General features: G+C 49.0%; 1 long non-coding RNA gene across 2 annotated transcripts; it reads right to left on the bottom strand.

Annotated features, from left to right (window-relative positions):
* Nucleotides 1-5,521: 5,521 nt before the first annotated feature.
* On the bottom strand, nt 5,522-10,086 carry LOC122173403 (uncharacterized). Of its 2 annotated transcripts, XR_010591998.1 has the most exons (4): nt 9,634-10,086; nt 7,959-8,117; nt 6,334-6,943; nt 5,522-5,686 (listed from the first exon to the last, which is right to left on the bottom strand). It is a non-coding gene; the product is annotated as an uncharacterized LOC122173403 (long non-coding RNA). The 2 variants fall into 2 exon arrangements; XR_010591997.1 differs by lacking the exon at nt 9,634-10,086 and having other exon boundaries at nt 7,959-8,378.
* Nucleotides 10,087-18,826: the final 8,740 nt, after the last annotated feature.

Raw genomic sequence — 18,826 nt, 5'->3', positions numbered from 1 at the left:
GGATCTAGAGCAGTGGTTCCGAAACTGGGCGTTCTTGAACCCCTGGGGGTTTGCGAAATGTTACAGGGAGTTGTTGGGGAAAAAAATCCCTAATGGCGGACAGAGCTGTCCCTAGGGACCCCGGACCCCGGACAGCACAGGGCCAGCAGTCCAGAGCCCCTGGACTTCCAAAAGATCAGCAGATCAAAGCAAGCAGATCTATCACACTGAGGAGATTTAAACTTCAAGACTCCTTATCAGAAATGGAAAAGGAGGTGGATATTTTTTGCTCTTTTTAAAATGAAATAGGCAGCTAGTCTTGTTTTTATTATTATTATGAAGAACAAGTTTAAGCTTTGTTGTAACGTGCGTTGTTTGCCTGGACTGCTCACGACCTGAATGCTTGTGTAGGAGGAACTCTTTGAGTTGGCTTCTTAAAACCATGCTGTTTCACATCTGATACTCCTTGATGAAACATAGGAGCCTTGTCTTATAACAGGCTTATTCAAAGTGATACAAGCTATGAAAGTGAGATCTTGGAAGAGTGGTGCCGTTTGCATAATGTAATAAAAATACTGTAATGATTAATAATAATTAATAATAAATAGTGTGTAATAAGCATGTCATAAAAACAAATGTGGTATTTCCAAGATCACTGCTTTTATAATTTATACTCAGGTAAATGAGAAAATCCCTGGGAATATTCATTTTTAGGAGGGGGTTCGCCAGACTTGACATTTTAGTGAAAAGGGTTCACAGGTTGTTAAAGTTTGGGAACCACTGATCTAGAGTCACACTCACTGCAGAAAGGTACCCGACCACTAGGGGGCGAGCTGAGTCCTTGGAGGAGGGTTTGATTGTGTCAGTGACAGACTCTGCTCTAGCTGGAGAGGGAATCAGGCAACTTCCGCCTTTCCGGCTCTGAATGGGGAGCGGCTCTGAGATGGTAGCAGAGCGCAGGGGAGTCACTGCTCTGGCACAGACGGGTCAGGGACAGACTGAAAGGATCAATCCACAATTGAGACTTAGCATCTTTCCCCTTCTGCATCCACGGCTCCCCACAGAGGGGGACAAGAGATCTTTAGTATCACAGGGGGAGTCCCAGTAGATTATAACTGCACCAAACTCCCCCTGTGAAAAATTCATAGCTTACAAAGCCAGAAGAAGGGACCTCTGTGCTCATGTAGTTTGACCTCTTGTCAGTGGTGCAAGTAGAAATCATTTCTTGCCACTATTGCCCTCATGGGAGGGACAGGGAGGGGCACATGACCTTCCATGTGACTCCTCCCTGTCCTGCCCCCAGCCTGGGGCCCCCACCCTCCCCATCCCTTCCGACACTGCCCTTTGTATATACAAACATCAGCATGCTTAACTACTCACTTTCCCCCCAACTATGTAGTATTCAGTCTGTTTAGATGGAATATGGGAGTTAGGTGAGGAGCCTTTCAGCATATGTATGACTTATTAAAAGACAAATTTTAAGTAGAACTGTATCCTAAACTGCATTTTGGTATTGTACCCAAACATTGCATTTCAATGGGGGATTCAACTTCCTTGATAGGAACAGACTCCTGAAACTCTTACCAGTCCACAAAAGTGGTCCATAGTCATGCAAATAGTCCCATTGTCTTCAGTGGGATTGATCAAATGATTAAGGATCTACAGGATTAGGTTCCAAGTGTGTAAATTGTTCTGGATGAAACTGACCATGCCTGAGCTGTCGGCTCAGAAGGAGGGTCATTCCAATAAAGGTGGGCAGGTGTGTGATAAGTCTTAGCTCCGTTGCTAAGATGAGGAACATATTTTCAGCGAAGTTCTTGGCAGATTCCTGAGGGAGCTGGTTTAAGGCCATCAGTGTCCGGCATTATAATCTTCACTTATAGTTCTCTCACTCACAAAGCTGGGAAATGAGGCATTTGTTTTCTTTGTTTTGCTGCTCCAGGTCCAGTTAACAAAATGCATGTTAGACTAGTTTGGCTGCAAAGAAGAATTCTATGTACACTGGGGACAACACCTGATTCCCATCAGGCTGCAGAACTGGGCTGACATCAGAATTCAAACATCCTCTGGTCAGTGCAAGCAGAGGCATTCCTCTAATGATTTGGACTTGATGTGATGCAGTATGAATGTCATGGATAATTCAGACCAATGGGGAGAAACAGAATCAAAAACACTGTTTAAACACCTTCCATCCCCCCTCCACCCCTCCCCTCTTGAGGACTTCTGACCAACATAACAGCACAATACATATGCTAACAAACGTAAACAAAGCCTTTGTTTATGTTTGTTAGCATATGTATTGTGCTGTTAAAGCCATATAAAGAATGAATGCCCTCCCTAGCCATGTTCTATTCCTTTAAGGAGCAGAGCGCAGCCCCACACCCTCCCTGGAGGAGGAGGAGATAGCCCCAAGTCTTTCCGGTACTCCATACCTGCTAAAAATTTCTTGCCGGTACTGCAAACTGGAGGCTACCACCCTACTTGCACTCCTGCCTCTTGTATAACCCAGGTCATAGGACTTCCCTGTTTGAACCAGGACACGTCTTTTAGAAAAACATCCAGTTCTCATTGAAAATGTTCCATGGATGGAGAATCTGAGGCAACCCTTGGTAAGTTGTTCCAATCGTTAATTACACTCAACAATAGGCACTGTATTCTTAGTCCAAATTTTTCAAGCTTCAACTTCCAGCCATTGGATCTTGTTATACCTTTGTCTGCTAGATGGAAGAACCCTCTATTATCACATTTCATCGATGTAGGCACCTATAGAGTGTGACCAAGTCACCCCTTTAACCGTCTCTTGGTTAAGCTAAACAGACTGAGCAGTTTGAGGCTTTTGCTATAAAGCACATAGTCCTTAATCATCCTTTACTCATTCTCATGTCTCTTTGGTGAGCCTCGTGTCACAGCCTGAAGTTAGAGCTCATCTCCCCTTCACATCTCTTCACCGGCCAGTAAGAAGTGTAGATGGGTGTATAGTGACAAACTGGATAAGAGGCCGTGTGATTTAGTGCACTGAGCATTGGACTAAGAGCCAGGAACATTTACATTCGAATCTCAGCTCGGATGTGGAAGCATCGGATAAACCCATTTGAATGTAGGTGCTTCTGTGAGTGACCCATATTGGCAATGGCCTGCAAAGGGGAGAAAACTGGGAAGGTTTGTCTGTCTTGTCTATTAAGACAGCTTTTTGGGGCAGGGACTGTCTGTCACTGTGTGTCTGTGCAGTGCTCGGCACAACGGGGCCCTGATCTCAGCTGGGACAGGGACTGTCTCTCCCTGTGTGTCTGTGCAGAACCTGCTACTAGGGAACCCTGATCTCAGTTACTGTCTCTATGTGCTACGAGAATTACATGATTTACATAGGGTTACCATTCGTCCGGATTCCCCCGGACATGTCCGGATTTTTGAACTAAAAATAGCGTCCGGGGGGAATTTGTTAATGTCCGGACTTCCCCCCCCCCCATGCAGAGCACGCGCGGCTAACAGGGCAGCCGGATGGTGCCACTTACATGGGGCTCCGACAGCGAGAGAGAGTCCCTCCTCCACTTCCCCCTCCTCCCCCTGCAGCATAGCTCACTCCCTCCCTCCCTCCCTCCCTCCCTGCATCGCAGATCGGCTCCGGCAGTCTGGAGCTCCTCCCCCGCTGCTGCCCAGCGGCTCAGGCAGTTCCTGAGCAAGTTCACCGAGACATTAGGCGAAGAAAGGCCAACAACAAGGGGGCCAGGAGGTCGGAGAAGGGGCAGGGAGGTTGTGGAGGGGGCAGTCAAGAGACGGGGGGGGTCGGGAGTTCGGGGCGGGCTTTCTGGGGGTGTGGATAAGGTTTTGGGCAGTCAGGGTACAGGTAGGGGGTAAGGTCCTGGGGGGCATTTGAGGGGGTCTTAGGAGGGGGCAGTTAGGGGATAAGTAACAGGGAGGCTTAGGTAGGGGGTGGAGTCCTGGGGGGCAGTTAGGGGCAGGGGTCCCAGGAGGGGGCAGTCAGGGGACAAGGAGCAGGGGGGAGGGTTGGGGGTTCTGATGGGGGTGGGAAGTGGGTGGGGTAGGGGCGGGGCCAGGGCAGGACAGGGGCGGGGCTAGGGCGGGGCTCCTCCCGTCCTCTTTTTTGCTTGCTGAAATATGGTAACCCTAATTTACACATCCACTTTTTCAGACATGCTACCAAATGTGCATGGAGTGAAATGCAGCAGCACGAGAAGCAGTTCTCTCAGTGACTGTGAGGACAACGGGGTGGACTGATCAGAGGCATCAGCGGGTGTTGAAACCTGTTCACACCGCAGGGCATCATACAGCATGTTGACAGAAGGCAGCTTCCTGTGCCCTTCTGTAGGTCAGCGTGCGGTTAAACATGTCTGCGCTGCCGTAAGGTTAGATTAGTGTTTGCAGGTGTATAAGCCTAGATTCCGAGGTGCTGCAGTTGCTCCTGGTTGATGCTACTGATTCTGACAGCCCCTTTCCTTTGTCTGAATAATTGCTTCCCTGAATCTCTGCCTAGACGGCTGCCAAATCACCCTGTCGTTGCTGCTTGGGATGTCAGGCTGTGGACTCCCAAATACTCTGGTTCTACTCTTCTGTCTCAGTGATGGACAGGATCGCAGCGGCCATCTGGACTGGCACTCAGGAGATCTGCCTCTGCTCTGCTTGGCTAATCACGTCCCATCTCTGTGCCTCTGTTTCTCCTCCCGCCTTATTGGGATCAGAAGCGCTTCAGGACAGGAGCTGTTCCTTCCACTTGGTATGTTCAGCAGCACCTGGCACAATGGGGCCTGTCTCAGCTGGGTCCTCTAGTTCCGTGGCTCTGAACTGGGGATCAGTGCAGCAAGGCCAGCATTAGACTGGCTGGGCCCAGGGCAGAAAGCTCAGAGCCCCGAGGCCTGGTGCTCCACAGCTGAAGTTCGAAGCCCTGAGCCCAGATGCCCCATGAGGCCGACGACTCAGTGCCCTGCGGGGCAGAAGCCTGAGCTGTGCCCCTCACCCCCGGCCCAGCGGCTGAAGCCTGGAGCCCCCTCACGCGTCCCCCCAACGGGCCCGGGAGTGTTTATAGCATGTTGGGAAGGCCTCAGAAAGAAAAAAGTTGAGACCCCCTGGCCTAGTTACTACTGTAATATAATCCCTGTGGGAATCCTCCACACGCCTGGGGATTTCTGGGTTACAGCAGGGGGAATGATGGGAGTTGGATCCCTTCTTCCCACAATTAACCTGGCCTGGTGGAGTTATCCCACAACATAGCAGGCCTGGAGCTGGTCAAAATATGCAAGAGAATTTCAAAGTCATTAATTTTTTTAAAGGAACCATTTCTGTTGAGTTGAGATTTTTCATGACCACTTCTATAGGCCATTTTCACTTCTAAATTTTGTTTTCTACTTTTACGTGGATTTGATAGTTTTGATTCCCCTCAACCCTCCCTCCGGTGCCCCCCTCCCCCCACCCGCCAATCAGTCATTCATTGGTGTCGTTCCATTGACTTTTATACTATTTACACCGGCTGAGCATCTCACCCGTCGTTTTTAATAGCTGAAAGAAAGATGAAACACACAGAGCTTTTTACATTCCTCCTGTGCAAACAGAGCTCACAAATCCAGCTCCTTAAACTAGGAGAGCTGCTTTCTGGCAAATCCATTTCAACTCAGTTTGGCAGATTTCAGAATGGATCTTGTTTTTCTTCACAGAGGCACAGTTACTCTCTTGCTTAGGATCCGAAACTGGGAACCTAAAGAGCAAAGGGGACAGTCACTGTCCGTGTGTTGAGAGTTGGAGAAGAGGATCGATAGTAGCTGTGCGTCTCCTCCAGAACAGAAATGAGCACAGCCACTGGGCTTTGGTGCAAGTTCAGCAGAGAGGTCAAAGATCAAAGTGGCTCAATTTTTTTTCAAATTTTGCAATTTCCATTTAAACTGCAGCCATTTCTGTGTGTCGGGGGAAAATGGGCACACAAAATTGGCTAAATTGTGTGAATTGTTTTCATTTTATCCAATCAACTGTAGAGTTGGTTGGAACTTTCCGAATTTTGAAATGGATCTAATTTCAAATGTTGATGAAAAATGCGAGAGGGGGGGTGATATTTTTTTCCTTTGTCCTGTTTCACAGCCAGCTCTGCCAAGGATTGATGGGACATGTAGATTGAGCCCCCAATCTCACAAAGACTTATCTGCTCGCTTAACTTGACTCACGTGAGTCACCCCATTGGCTTCAAGGAGAGTTAACATTAAGCACGTCTAGAAGCATTTTCAGGATTAGGGCCCTATACCATAAACCAGTGTGTGTGAAATCCTGGCCCCATTGAAATCCAGGACAAAACTCTTGTTAACTGGTTTATTTATTGTAGACTGATCAAAATCCTAATGAGGAATCACTCACAGTGTTTGATTTAACGGGGATCCGTCCTGCCAGGTCCACGTCCTCCCTGGGGATGTGATGTTAAGTCCAATCCACACCTGATGTTGGTCCCGTGTATGGACGACATGTCAGAGTGACCAGAACATGCTCTGATTCGCTGGCTCAGTTGGTTGCTGTGCACATGGGACCTCATCTCAACGTGGTCAAGGTCAAGGGGCAGACAAATCTACTAGGAACATGACTCAGTCTGTTGGATTCAATAGGGGAGAAAAGGGAGGGGAATGAGAAAAAAATTCAACATTTTTCAGTTGTATACAACTGAAACGAAAAGTTGGTTTCATTTTCACAACAAAAGTTTCTTGCAAAAAGTACCAAAATGTTTCTTTAATTTGCCACTGGAGGGAAAACTGTGATTTTGGACCAGCTGTAATTAATAGCAACACACATCCTGCAGTTGAATATAGCACGTTCTTTACCATCTCCTCCCAGTCATCGATCACTAGCAGTTGTGCTCTCTTCATTAAACAGTCGTCACGGCTCCACTCCCAGCTTTTAATCGCTGTAGAAAACCAGTAACACTTGTCCCCATGCAGCAGCCAGTCCTTGGGGCAGAGTTTGCAGCTGGAACTCTCTGGAGGGGGAAATGGAAGAGAGGTGTCATTAATGATCATTCTGAACAGGGCTGACCACCTTTACAGAGATGCATGGAGCCTTCATGCTCAGGGCTTTACTGAACCCAGGACTGGGGCCTAGCAGCAGAGACGGGGTGAGTATGTGGGCAGGACTAAAAGATCAGTCGGTTTGGACCCCAATGTCCAAGCAGCAGGGGGCGCTGTGCTGCAGGGAGCAGTGTGGGGGCTCGGTAGGAGGCGTTCTCTCTCTGCAGTCCGTGCTGGCCGCAATGCCCCAATGTGGAGCAGAGGACGCTGTAGGGAATGAGATTGGGGTTCGTAGCTGCTCACACGCAGGACTGACCCCAATGCCCCAGCACTGGGGGACGCTGTGCTGCAGGGAGTGGGAAGGGGGCCTCTGTAGGGGGCGCTCTCCGCTCACAGTCAGGGCTCACCCCGGTCCCATTGAACTAGGGGGTGCTGTGCAGCAGGGAGGAGGGGTGTGTGACTCAGTAGTGGGGGGCTCTTGACTCCATACCAGATGCTGTTCCCCAGGTGGTGCCATCTTTCAGGTGAAGGATAATATAGAGGCGCAGAGCTCTGGTGGGCATTAGAATGAAGGTTGGTTTTGTGGTTGAACCCCTGACCTAGGGCTCAGAAGAGCCGTGTTCTACTCTGGGCCCTGTCACTAGCCTGCTGTGTCCTTGGGCAGGTCATGGCCTGTCCTGTGCCTCAGTTTCTCCCTCTGAGTGTCTTGTCTATTTACGCTGTGAACTTGTTGGGGCCGGGGCCATCTCAGCGTCTCTTGGTCCCATGACAGCTAAACTACAGGATTCTATTAAAGTTGCCGGAATGATTCAAGCCTGCAGTTACCTGCGCTGGCCACTTGCTGTCACTGCTGAGGCTGAGTGTCCCTGGAGATATTAAACAGATCTGAAGGGATGGGAGAGAAGAAGGGGTGCGAGAGCGGCTCTGCTTTGGGAACCATCAGTGCCTGTAACAGTGACTGCGGGAGGCAGCATGAGCTGGGGTTACCTGCTGGCTGGTTGTTTTGTGTATAACACAAATGTTGCCGCAGGCGAGAGCGGAACTCCTCCAAGTCACTGCATCCTCTTCCTTTAGGACTGGGCTGAGCTGAGGTTTCGTTCCCCATCGTTTTTGGGACGGCTCCGGTCAGTGATGGGTTCAGGGAACCTTGGAGAAAATTGTTCTGTGGGTGGTTGTTGGAAGCCAAAGATTGGAAAAGACTGGGCTGGGGTGAATCAGCCAGCGCTCCATTGGAGTAACTAGGCCAGATCTCCACCTGGTGTGAATTGGCCAAAGTCCCATTGGGGTCAATGGGGGCAGACTCCGAGCTGGTACAAATGAATGGAGCAACACCAGTTAGTTGCACCAGTTAGAATCTGGCCTAGAGTGCAGAAGTGTAATAGATTCATCCATTCCAAGGTCAGAAGGCAGCATTATGATGGTCTAGTCCAGGGGTGGGCAAACGTTTTGGCCCGAGGGCCACATCCGGGTATGGAAATTGTACAGTGGGTCATGAATGCTCATGAAATTGGGGTTGGGGTGCAGGAGGGGGTGAGGGCTCTGGCTGGGGTTGCGGGCTCTGGGGTGGGGCCAGAAATGAGGAGTTCAGGGTGTGGGAGGGGGCTCTGGGCTGGGGCAGGGGTGTGGCGGGGGTGGGTGAGGGCTCCAGCTGGGGGTTTGGGCTCTGGGGTGGGGGTGGTGATGAGGGGTTTGGGGTGCAGGAGGGTGTTCCAGTCTGGGACCGAAGGGTTCGGAGGGTGGGAGGGGGATCAGGGCTCGGGCAGGGGTTGGAGCATGGGACGGGGTCAGGGGTGCAGGCTCCTGGCGGCGCTTACCTCAAGCATCTCCCGGAAGCAGCGGCATGTCTCCCCTCTGGCTCCTCCATGCAGGCGCGGCCAGGTGGCTCTGCGCGCTACCCCGTCCACAGGCGGCACCCCTGCAGCTCCAACTGGCCACAGTTCCCAGCCAATGGGAGTTGCAGGCAGCGCTTGGGGCAGAGGCAGTGTGCCGGAGCCCTCTGGCTGCCCCTACGCATAGGGATGGGTAGCTCAGTGGTTTGAGCATTGGCCTGCCAAACCCAGGGTTGTGAGTTGAATCCTTGAGGGGGCTACTTAGGGATCTGGGGCAAAATCAGTACTTGATCCTGCTAGTGAAGGGAGGGGGCTGGACTTGATGACCTTGCAAGGTCCCTTCCAGTTCTAGGAGATAGGATATCTCCATTAGTTTTACGGGGGAGGGATAGCTCAGAGTTTGAGCATTGGCCTGCTAAACCCAGGGTTGTGAGTTCAATCCTTGAGGGGGCCATTTAGGGAACTGGGCTAAAAATCTGTCTGGGGATTGGTCCTGCTTTGAGCAGGGGGTTGGACTAGATGACCTTCTGAGGTCCCTTCCAACCCTGATATTCTATGATTCTAGGGACATCCTGCTGCTTCTAGGAGCTGCGTGGAGCGGGACAAGCCCTAGACCCTGCTCCCCGGCGGAAACTCGAGGGCTGGATTAAAACGTCTGATGGGGCAGATGCGGCCCCCGGACCATAGTTTGCCCACCCCTGGTCTAGTCTGACCACCTGTATCGCACGGGCCAGAGAAGTCCACCCGGCCATTCCTGCACTGAGCCCAGCAACTTGTGCTGCGTTCATGGTGCGTTGCTGTGCAGCCCAAACGCACGGTTTTGGCACACTCACCCCGAACAGCCAGCGCCGTCACAACTCTCAGCAGCACGATGTTCCCAGCGAATGTGAGGCCCAGAGCCAGCCAATGCCAGTACGGGCACCTCGGGCGATCTGCAAGAGTCAACGTGCACTGTTGAGCTAATACCGTGTGCTTCACTCACAGGCCTGTGGAGCTTGCAAGGGGCTCTCTACCCTCGGACGATTTGGCCCTGCCAGTTTCCACTTCCCACTACAAACAAGGGACTCCCTGTGACACTTTCGGGGAAACCCGAGGAGTCCAGCGTAAATCGCTGCTACCTGCTCCCAGCAGGAGGGAGCCTTGTCCGTTCTTCCGGAGAGCTGGGATCCACTTTTCATGAGACACCTGCTGGCAGAATTGTTGCTTCCATGTAACGTTTGTACCTGCTTCACTTCTCCTATACAGTCCCAGAGCTTTACCTTTGAAATCAAGTTTGCTTCTGCCCCAGACTGAAAACACAGGGCTGGGCCATAGAATGATAGAAGTGTAGGACTGGAGGGGACCTCAAGAGGTCATCTAGTCCAGTCCCCTGTGCTCACAGCAGGATTACGTAATAACTAGACCAGTCCTGACAGGTGTTTGTCTAAACTGTTAACATGAGAACGGCCATACGGGGTCAGACCAAAGGTCCATCTAGCCCAGTATCCTGTCTTCCCACAGTGGCCAGTGCCAGGTGCCCCAGAGGAATGAACAGAACAGGGAATTATCAAGTTATCCATCCCCTGTCGCCCATTCCCAGCTTCTGGCAAACAGAGGCTAGGGCCACTATCCCTGCCCATCCTGGCTAAAAGCCATCAATGGATCTATCCTCCATGAATTTATCTTGTTCTTTTTTGAATCCTGTGGCCTTCACAACATCCTCCAGCAAAGAGTTCCACAGGTTGACTGTGGAAACCTCCAATGACGGAGATTCCACAACTTCCCTGGCAATTTATTCCAGTGCTGAACCACCCTGACAGTTAGGAAGTTTTTCCTAAGGTCCAACCTAAACCTCCTTTGCTGCAATTTATGCCCATTGCTTCTCCTATTCTCAGGGGTTAATGAGAACAATTTTTGACCCTCCTCCTTGTAACAGCCTTTTATACACGTGAAAACTATTATCATGTCCTCCCTCCGTCTTCTCCTCTCCAGACTAAACAAGCCTGTTTTTTTCAATCTTTCCTCATAGGGCATGTTTTCTAGAGCTTTAATCACTTGTGTTGCTCTCCTCTGGACTTTGTCCACATGTGTCTGTGGATGTCGATTGTTCTCAGTGTTGATTGAGTCAGCTTTGAGACCCCCCAGCCTCAGGTGATAAGGTTCTTCTCCACCAATTTTGGAAACCAGTATTCTGAATGTTACATAACTCTAGAAATGTTTCCTGTGCAAACATTCACAATATCCATGAGAACCAGCTAGTATTTCTTTTTTAGTAGAGACCGACACGATCCCCTTTTGGTGAAATAGTGAGACGATGCTCAAACACAGATGCAATACACCTGCCAGGGCATGCCTGGACATATGTGGTCATGTCTGTGTCGCACTCCCATGGTGCACTGTGGTGACTCAGCCAGAGGGGAGGCTGCTGTGCACCATGGGAAATGTAGTCTGTTCCAGCCCATAGAGGAGAATGGGGGCAGGAGAGAAGTGAACTACAACTCCCATGAGGCACTGCAGCAGCTCAACTGGACACAGGTTCAAGTCAAACTGACTTTGACATTTTGTTTCATTTTCCCCAGTGGAAAGACATTTTGGCAGCAGATTCCCAGCCAGTTTCACTCAGCACCCAACCTGCTGGGCCCTCCTGAAAAGCTAGGCCCTTATTTTGGCACCTAAATGAGAGCTGAGACCCTCCGAAGCCCTGGCGCCACTGGTGAGTGCTGAGCACCTTGGGAAATGGAGCCATCAAGGCCAGATCCTCAGCGGCTGTGAATCAGCAAAGCTCTGTACATTGCAAGAGAGCTACAGTGCTGTACCCCTGCTGGGGATCTGGCAGTCAGACTGTAACAGGGAATGAGGTCAGTGATGCCGTCTCACAAACAAGTCAAAGCATTTCATGTTACACTGACCTGTCCCTAGGGGCTATAGGAACCTAGGGACACCTCCGCAGCTGCTGTAACGCGGCTGTAGCTCCACTGAAGTGCACAGTTATGCACATTTATACCAGCTGAGGTAGGGTTACCATCTTTCAAGCTCCGGAATAGAGGACACTGCCAGGAGGAGGGGAGGGGGGGAGTTGAAAGCGGAGGAGGGGTACTATGCCACCCTTACCGCTGCGCTGCTGCCGGCAGCAGCGCTGTCTTCAGAGCTAGGCGGCCATCCAGCAGCCACTGCTGTCCGGCTACGCAGTTCTGAAGACACTTGTTCATATTTCAGAAGCCCACCCGGACAGAGATCGGAGGACCAAAAAAGAGGTCATCTCTGGGAAAACCCGGACGGATGGTAACCCGAAGCTCAGCATATAGTCCTCTGTTTAGTTCAAGGCAAAAAAATACATGAAGCTGGAAAGGCTGAGAGAATGTATCAGGTTTTTATGGTTCAAAACCTTCCAGGGAGGCTGTAATTATCCCAAAGCCAAACATAACAAACCCAGGACATGCAGAGTTAGATCTCACTGGTCCCAGGTTAGATTACACTCATTTTAAAGACATGTTAGGTATTTTCTCCCCCCTCCCAGAGTCAGGGCTAGATTCTGATCTGACCTGTTACCCTATTGAAAATTGAGTGACCTCAGTGAAATCGCTGGAGTTAGGACCAGCTTCTCATCCGAGTTATACCGGGGTACATCCAGAGTGACCCCACTAAATTCAGTGGAGCTATGTCCATGTCCACCATCTGGGGGCCTGACTCCCCGACCTCCCATGCCTCGCTCAAGCTGCTGGTTAAAAACCTATTACAGCCGACAAGATCCCAGCCCCCACCAAATCCACCAGCCCTGTTTAAACACCACAAAGCAAAACTCACTGTGATGCTGAGATGGAGCCACTTTGCATCTGGAGGAAGGCTCTCCAGGGATGTTTAAATCAGCAGGGACTATTTCCCCAGCCATGGCTGTCACCGGAGGCGGTGAGCGGGGTTGTACTGTGTAAAGGCAGCTCGTGTGTGGGCTAAAATGGCCAACATCCCCTCAAACCAGGAAATGTCAAGATTGAAGTCCCATCCCCCTCCTTACTGTGTGGGTTTAGGGGAATGGCTTAAATATATTGTACTTTCTCCCCCAACACAACTGTGCTCTAGGCTGCCCTTGCAGAGGTCTCTAATGGAGGTAGGTGCCCAAGTGTAATGAAAATCAGTGGGGATCCTACCTCAGTTAGGTAGTAGAACCCAGCTTCGAGCACCATACAGAGCCAATGCACAGACAGTCTTGTGTCTGGGATCACCGCTTGTTTCCCATGGCTTTAGTCTGCGTTCAAAGAATAAACGGTAATAAAACCAGACCCAGTGAGACGGACACCCACAGCCATCAGCTCTCCACGTTCGTCTTGTTTTTTTGTGTCCAACAGCCCAGAAACGGGCTTGAAAGTAGGGCTGGTGGGAAATTTTCCAACAATGTTTTTTGGATGGACAATTGACGTGTTTTGGCTAAATGCTCATTTCCACGGAAAGTTTCTGCTTGCCTCAGAAATATTTGGTATTTCCATCGGAAAACAAAATGCTGCTTTCCCCCTCCCTGCGCCCCACCCAACCCAGGTTGTGTCTGAAAATGTTTGGTTTTCAACAAGTCAAAGTTTTCCACTGAAAATGTCGCCAAAAATCTAAAAAATAATGGAATTTTCATTTCAGAGTAGCAGCCGTGTTAGTCTGTATCCGCAAAAAGAAGAACAAGAGGACTTGTGGCACCTTAGAGACTAACAAATTTATTAGAGCATAAGCTTTCGTGGACTACAGCCCACTTCTTCGGATGCATATAGAATGGAACATATATTGAGGAGATATATATACACACATACAGAGAGCATAAACAGGTGGGAGTTGTCTTACCACCTCTGAGAGGCCAATTAATTAAGAGAAAAAAAAAAAAGAAAAAAAAAAAAAAAAAAAAAAAAAAAAAACTTTTGAAGTGATAATCAAGCTAGCCGAGTACAGACAGACAGTTAGATAACAAGTGTGAGAATACTTACAAGGGGAGATAGATTTAATGTTTGTAATGGCTCAACCATTCCCAGTCCTTATTTAAACCGGAGTTGATTGTGTCTAGTTTGCATATCAATTCTAGCTCAGCAGTTTCTCGTTGGAGTCTGTTTTTGAAGTTTTTCTGTTGTAATATAGCCACCCGCAGGTCTGTCACTGAATGACCAGACAGGTTAAAGTGTTCTCCCACTGGTTTTTGAGTATTTTGATTCCTGATGTCAGATTTGTGTCCATTAATTCTTTTGCGTAGAGACTGTCCGGTTTGGCCAATGTACATGGCAGAGGGGCATTGCTGGCACATGATGGCATATATCACATTGGTAGATGTGCAGGTGAACGAGCCCCTGATGGTATGGCTGATGTGATTAGGTCCTATGATGATGTCACTGGAATAGATATGTGGACAGAGTTGACATCGGGGTTTGTTACAAGGATAGGTTCCTGGGTTAGTGGTTTTGTTCAGTGATGTGTGGTTGCTGGTGAGTATTTGCTTTAGGTTGGGGGGTTGTCTGTAAGCGAGGACAGGTCTGTCTCCCAAGATCTGTGAGAGTAAAGGATCATCTTTCAGGATAGGTTGTAGATCTCTGATGATGCGCTGGAGAGGTTTTAGTTGGGGGCTGAAGGTGACAGCTAGTGGTGTTCTGTTATTTTCTTTGTTGGGCCTGTCTTGTAGGAGGTGACTTCTGGGTACTCGTCTGGCTCTGTCAATCTGTTTTTTCACTTCAGCAGGTGGGTATTGTAGTTTTAAGTTTTTTTTTTCTCTTATTGTAGTTTTAGTTTTTTTTTTCTCTTAATTAATTGGCCTCTCAGAGGTGGTAAGACAACTCCCACCTGTTTATGCTCTCTGTATGTGTGTATATATATCTCCTCAATATATGTTCCATTCTATATGCATCCGAAGAAGTGGGCTGTAGTCCACGAAAGCTTATGCTCTAATAAATTTGTTAGTCTCTAAGGTGCCACAAGTCCTCTTGTTCTTCTTTTTGCGGATACAGACTAACACGGCTGCTACTCTGAAACCTTTCATTATGCAAGGCACTGCATTTAGCCGTATGGAGTGGAAATCCATCAACCTCATGAAAAAACTCGTACAGATACAGACAGACATCATCTTCCTTTCCAAATGCAAGCAGATGGACATCATACCAAAAGGACTAAAGGTAAAAAATCCATTACAATCTACATATCACACAGACTATGCTGAGAGACTGTGTCACACACTCTCAAAGAAACTGCGAAATCACCTGATCAGCATCCTATACAGCAAACAGGGAAAGATTAAGAATGAGCTCTCAGAACTGGATACTCTCATAAGAAACCAACCTTCCACACAAACTTCCTCATGGATAGACTTTACAAAAACTAGACAATCCATTTACAAGACAAACTTTGCCTCTCTACAAAGGAAAAAGGACACTAAACTATCTAAACTGCTACATGCCACAAGCAGCCACAACAGTAGTTCCCTTAACCCACCCAGCAATATTGTTAATCTTTCCAGCTATACTCTTAGCCCAGCAGAAGAGTCTGTCCTATCTCGGGGCCTCTCCTTTTGTCCCTCCAGACCCATGAATATGATACAGTTCTGCGGTGACCTAGAATCCTACTTTCGACGTCTCCGACTCAAAGAATATTTCCAACATACCTCTGAACAACATACTAACCCACAGAATCCTCCCTACCAGCACTACAAAAAAAAGGATTCTGCGTGGACTCCTCCGGACGGTCGAAACAACAGACTGGATTTCTACATAGAGTGCTTCCGTCGACGTGCAAAGGCTGAAATTGTGGAAAAGCAACATCACTTGCCACATAACCTCAGCCATGCAGAACACAACGCCATCTACAGCCTCAGAAACAACCCTGACATCATAATCAAAAAGGCTGACAAAGGAGGTGCTGTCGTCATCATGAATAAATTGGAATATGACCAGGAGGCTGCTAGACAGCTCTCTAACACCACATTCTACAGGCCATTATCCTCTGATCCCACTGAGGATTACCTAAAGAAACTACACCATCTGCTAAAAAAACTCCCTGACAAAGCACAGGAACAAATCTGTACAGACACATGCCTAGAACCCCGACCAGGGGTATTCTATTTGCTACCCAAGATCCATAAACCTGGATATCCTGGACGCCCCATCATCTCAGGCATTGGCACCCTAACATCAGGCTTGTCTGGTTATGTAGACTCTCTCCTCAGACCCTACGCTACCAGCACTCCCAGCTATCTTCGAGACACCACTGACTTCCTGAGGAAACTACAATCCATCGGTGATCTTCCAGAAAACACCATCCTGGCCACTATGGACGTAGAAGCCCTCTACACCAATATTCCACACAAAGATGGACTACAAGCTATCAGGAACAGTATCCCTGATAATGTCACAGCTAACCTGGTGGCTGAACTTTGTGATTTTGTCCTCACCCACAACTATTTCACATTTGGGGACAATATATACCTTCAAGTCAGCGGCACTGCTATGGGTACCCGCATGGCCCCACAATATGCCAACATTTTTATGGCTGACTTAGAACAACGCTTCCTTAGCTCTCGTCCCCTAACGCCCCTACTCTACTTGCGCTACATTGATGACATCTTCATCATCTGGACCCATGGAAAAGAAGCCCTTGAGGAATTTCACCATGATTTCAATAATTTCCATCCCACCATCAACCTCAGCCTAGATCAATCCACACAAGCGGTCCATTTCCTGGACACTACTGTGCTAATAAGCGATGGTCACATAAATACCACCCTATACCGGAAACCTACTGACCGCTACACTTACCTACATGCCTCCAGCTTCCATCCAGGACACACCACACGATCCATTGTCTACAGCCAAGCTCTAAGATATAACCGCATTTGCTCCAATCCCTCGGATAGAGACAAGCACCTACAAGATCTCTATCAAGCATTCTTAAAACTACAATACCCACCTGCTGAAGTGAAAAAACAGATTGACAGAGCCAGACGAGTACCCAGAAGTCACCTCCTACAAGACAGGCCCAACAAAGAAAATAACAGAACACCACTAGCTGTCACCTTCAGCCCCCAACTAAAACCTCTCCAGCGCATCATCAGAGATCTACAACCTATCCTGAAAGATGATCCTTTACTCTCACAGATCTTGGGAGACAGACCTGTCCTCGCTTACAGACAACCCCCCAACCTAAAGCAAATACTCACCAGCAACCACACATCACTGAACAAAACCACTAACCCAGGAACCTATCCTTGTAACAAACCCCGATGTCAACTCTGTCCACATATCTATTCCAGTGACATCATCATAGGACCTAATCACATCAGCCATACCATCAGGGGCTCGTTCACCTGCACATCTACCAATGTGATATATGCCATCATGTGCCAGCAATGCCCCTCTGCCATGTACATTGGCCAAACCGGACAGTCTCTACGCAAAAGAATTAATGGACACAAATCTGACATCAGGAATCAAAATACTCAAAAACCAGTGGGAGAACACTTTAACCTGTCTGGTCATTCAGTGACAGACCTGCGGGTGGCTATATTACAACAGAAAAACTTCAAAAACAGACTCCAACGAGAAACTGCTGAGCTAGAATTGATATGCAAACTAGACACAATCAACTCCGGTTTAAATAAGGACTGGGAATGGTTGAGCCATTACAAACATTAAATCTATCTCCCCTTGTAAGTATTCTCACACTTGTTATCTAACTGTCTGTCTGTACTCGGCTAGCTTGATTATCACTTCAAAAGTTTTTTTTTTTTTTTTTTTTTTTTTTTTTTTTTTCTCTTAATTAATTGGCCTCTCAGAGGTGGTAAGACAACTCCCACCTGTTTATGCTCTCTGTATGTGTGTATATATATCTCCTCAATATATGTTCCATTCTATATGCATCCGAAGAAGTGGGCTGTAGTCCACGAAAGCTTATGCTCTAATAAATTTGTTAGTCTCTAAGGTGCCACAAGTCCTCTTGTTCTTCTTTTTGCGGAATTTTCATTGACATTTTCCCAAACCAAAAATATTTTGGAACTTTTTGCTCCTAGCAATATATCAGCCTTTTGACTTTTTGTCACAATTCAGAACATTCTGTCTTATCTCCCCCCCCACCCCCGTTTTTCATGCTTTTTTTCTTCATCCTCCTATAAGTAATAACAAGTAAATGAAAATAAAGTGAGGTACCTTGATTGTTTTTGTAGTCTAACTTACTTTTCCACAGACCACTAGAAAACCACTGAGTGTCTCGGCAGACCACTTAATGATCTCTCCAAATATTGTTTGTACCGTTAGTTAACTATTGTAAGGTGCTTTGGATAAGAGCGCGTTATAAAAAAAAATGTAAAAAAACGTTGGGGTGTGGGGTCTGGCGAGGACATAGGGTGTGGAAGGGGGCTCAGGGCTGGGGGTGCAGGGTCTGGGGGGTGTTAGGCTGTGGGTTGGGGTTCACGGTCTGGCCTGGAGTTAGGATGCAGGCAGGGGCTCAGGGTTGGGGCAGGAGGTTGGGGTGCAGAGCGCTTACCTGGGGCAGCTCCCATTTGGTTCGAGGGGTGCAGCTGGGATGTGGGGGGAGTGCAGGAATCAGGGAGGACAGGGGGGTGGGGGGTTGCAGGAGTCGGGGGGCTGTCGGTGTGTGAGGGGGGTGAAGAAGTCAGGTCTGGGTGTGTGTGAGGGGGTGCAGGAGTCAGGGCTGGGCTCATGAGGGGGAGCTTCCAGCCCCCCGCCCCACATCCTGCCCTAAGCAGTGCACAGCGGGGGGGGGGTATGTGTAAGGGGAGTGTGGGGGCCCCGCCTTTGCTCCGCCCTGCCCTGATTTCACTCCCTTCCCCAAGGCCCCCCCACCTCTTCTCCACCTCCTCCCCCGAGTGCGCTGTGACCCCACTCTTCCCCCTCCCTCCCGGAGCGCCAGCAAACATCTGTTTGGCAGTGGGGGAAGCCCCGGGAGGGAGGGGGAGGAGCGGGAACGCGGCACGCTGGGGAGGTGGTGGAGAGCAGGCAGGGGAGGGGGGAGCTTGGCTGTCAGTGGGTGCGGGACGGCGGGAGGGGGGCGGAGAAGAGTTGGGGGGCCTTCGACTGCAGC

Source organism: Chrysemys picta, chromosome 12 (genome assembly GCF_011386835.1).
Source record: "Chrysemys picta bellii isolate R12L10 chromosome 12, ASM1138683v2, whole genome shotgun sequence".
In the NCBI taxonomy this organism is placed as follows: Eukaryota; Metazoa; Chordata; order Testudines; family Emydidae; genus Chrysemys; species Chrysemys picta.
The sequence above is the reverse complement of the archived record's forward strand: the minus strand, read 5'-3'. Positions and strand labels throughout refer to the sequence as shown.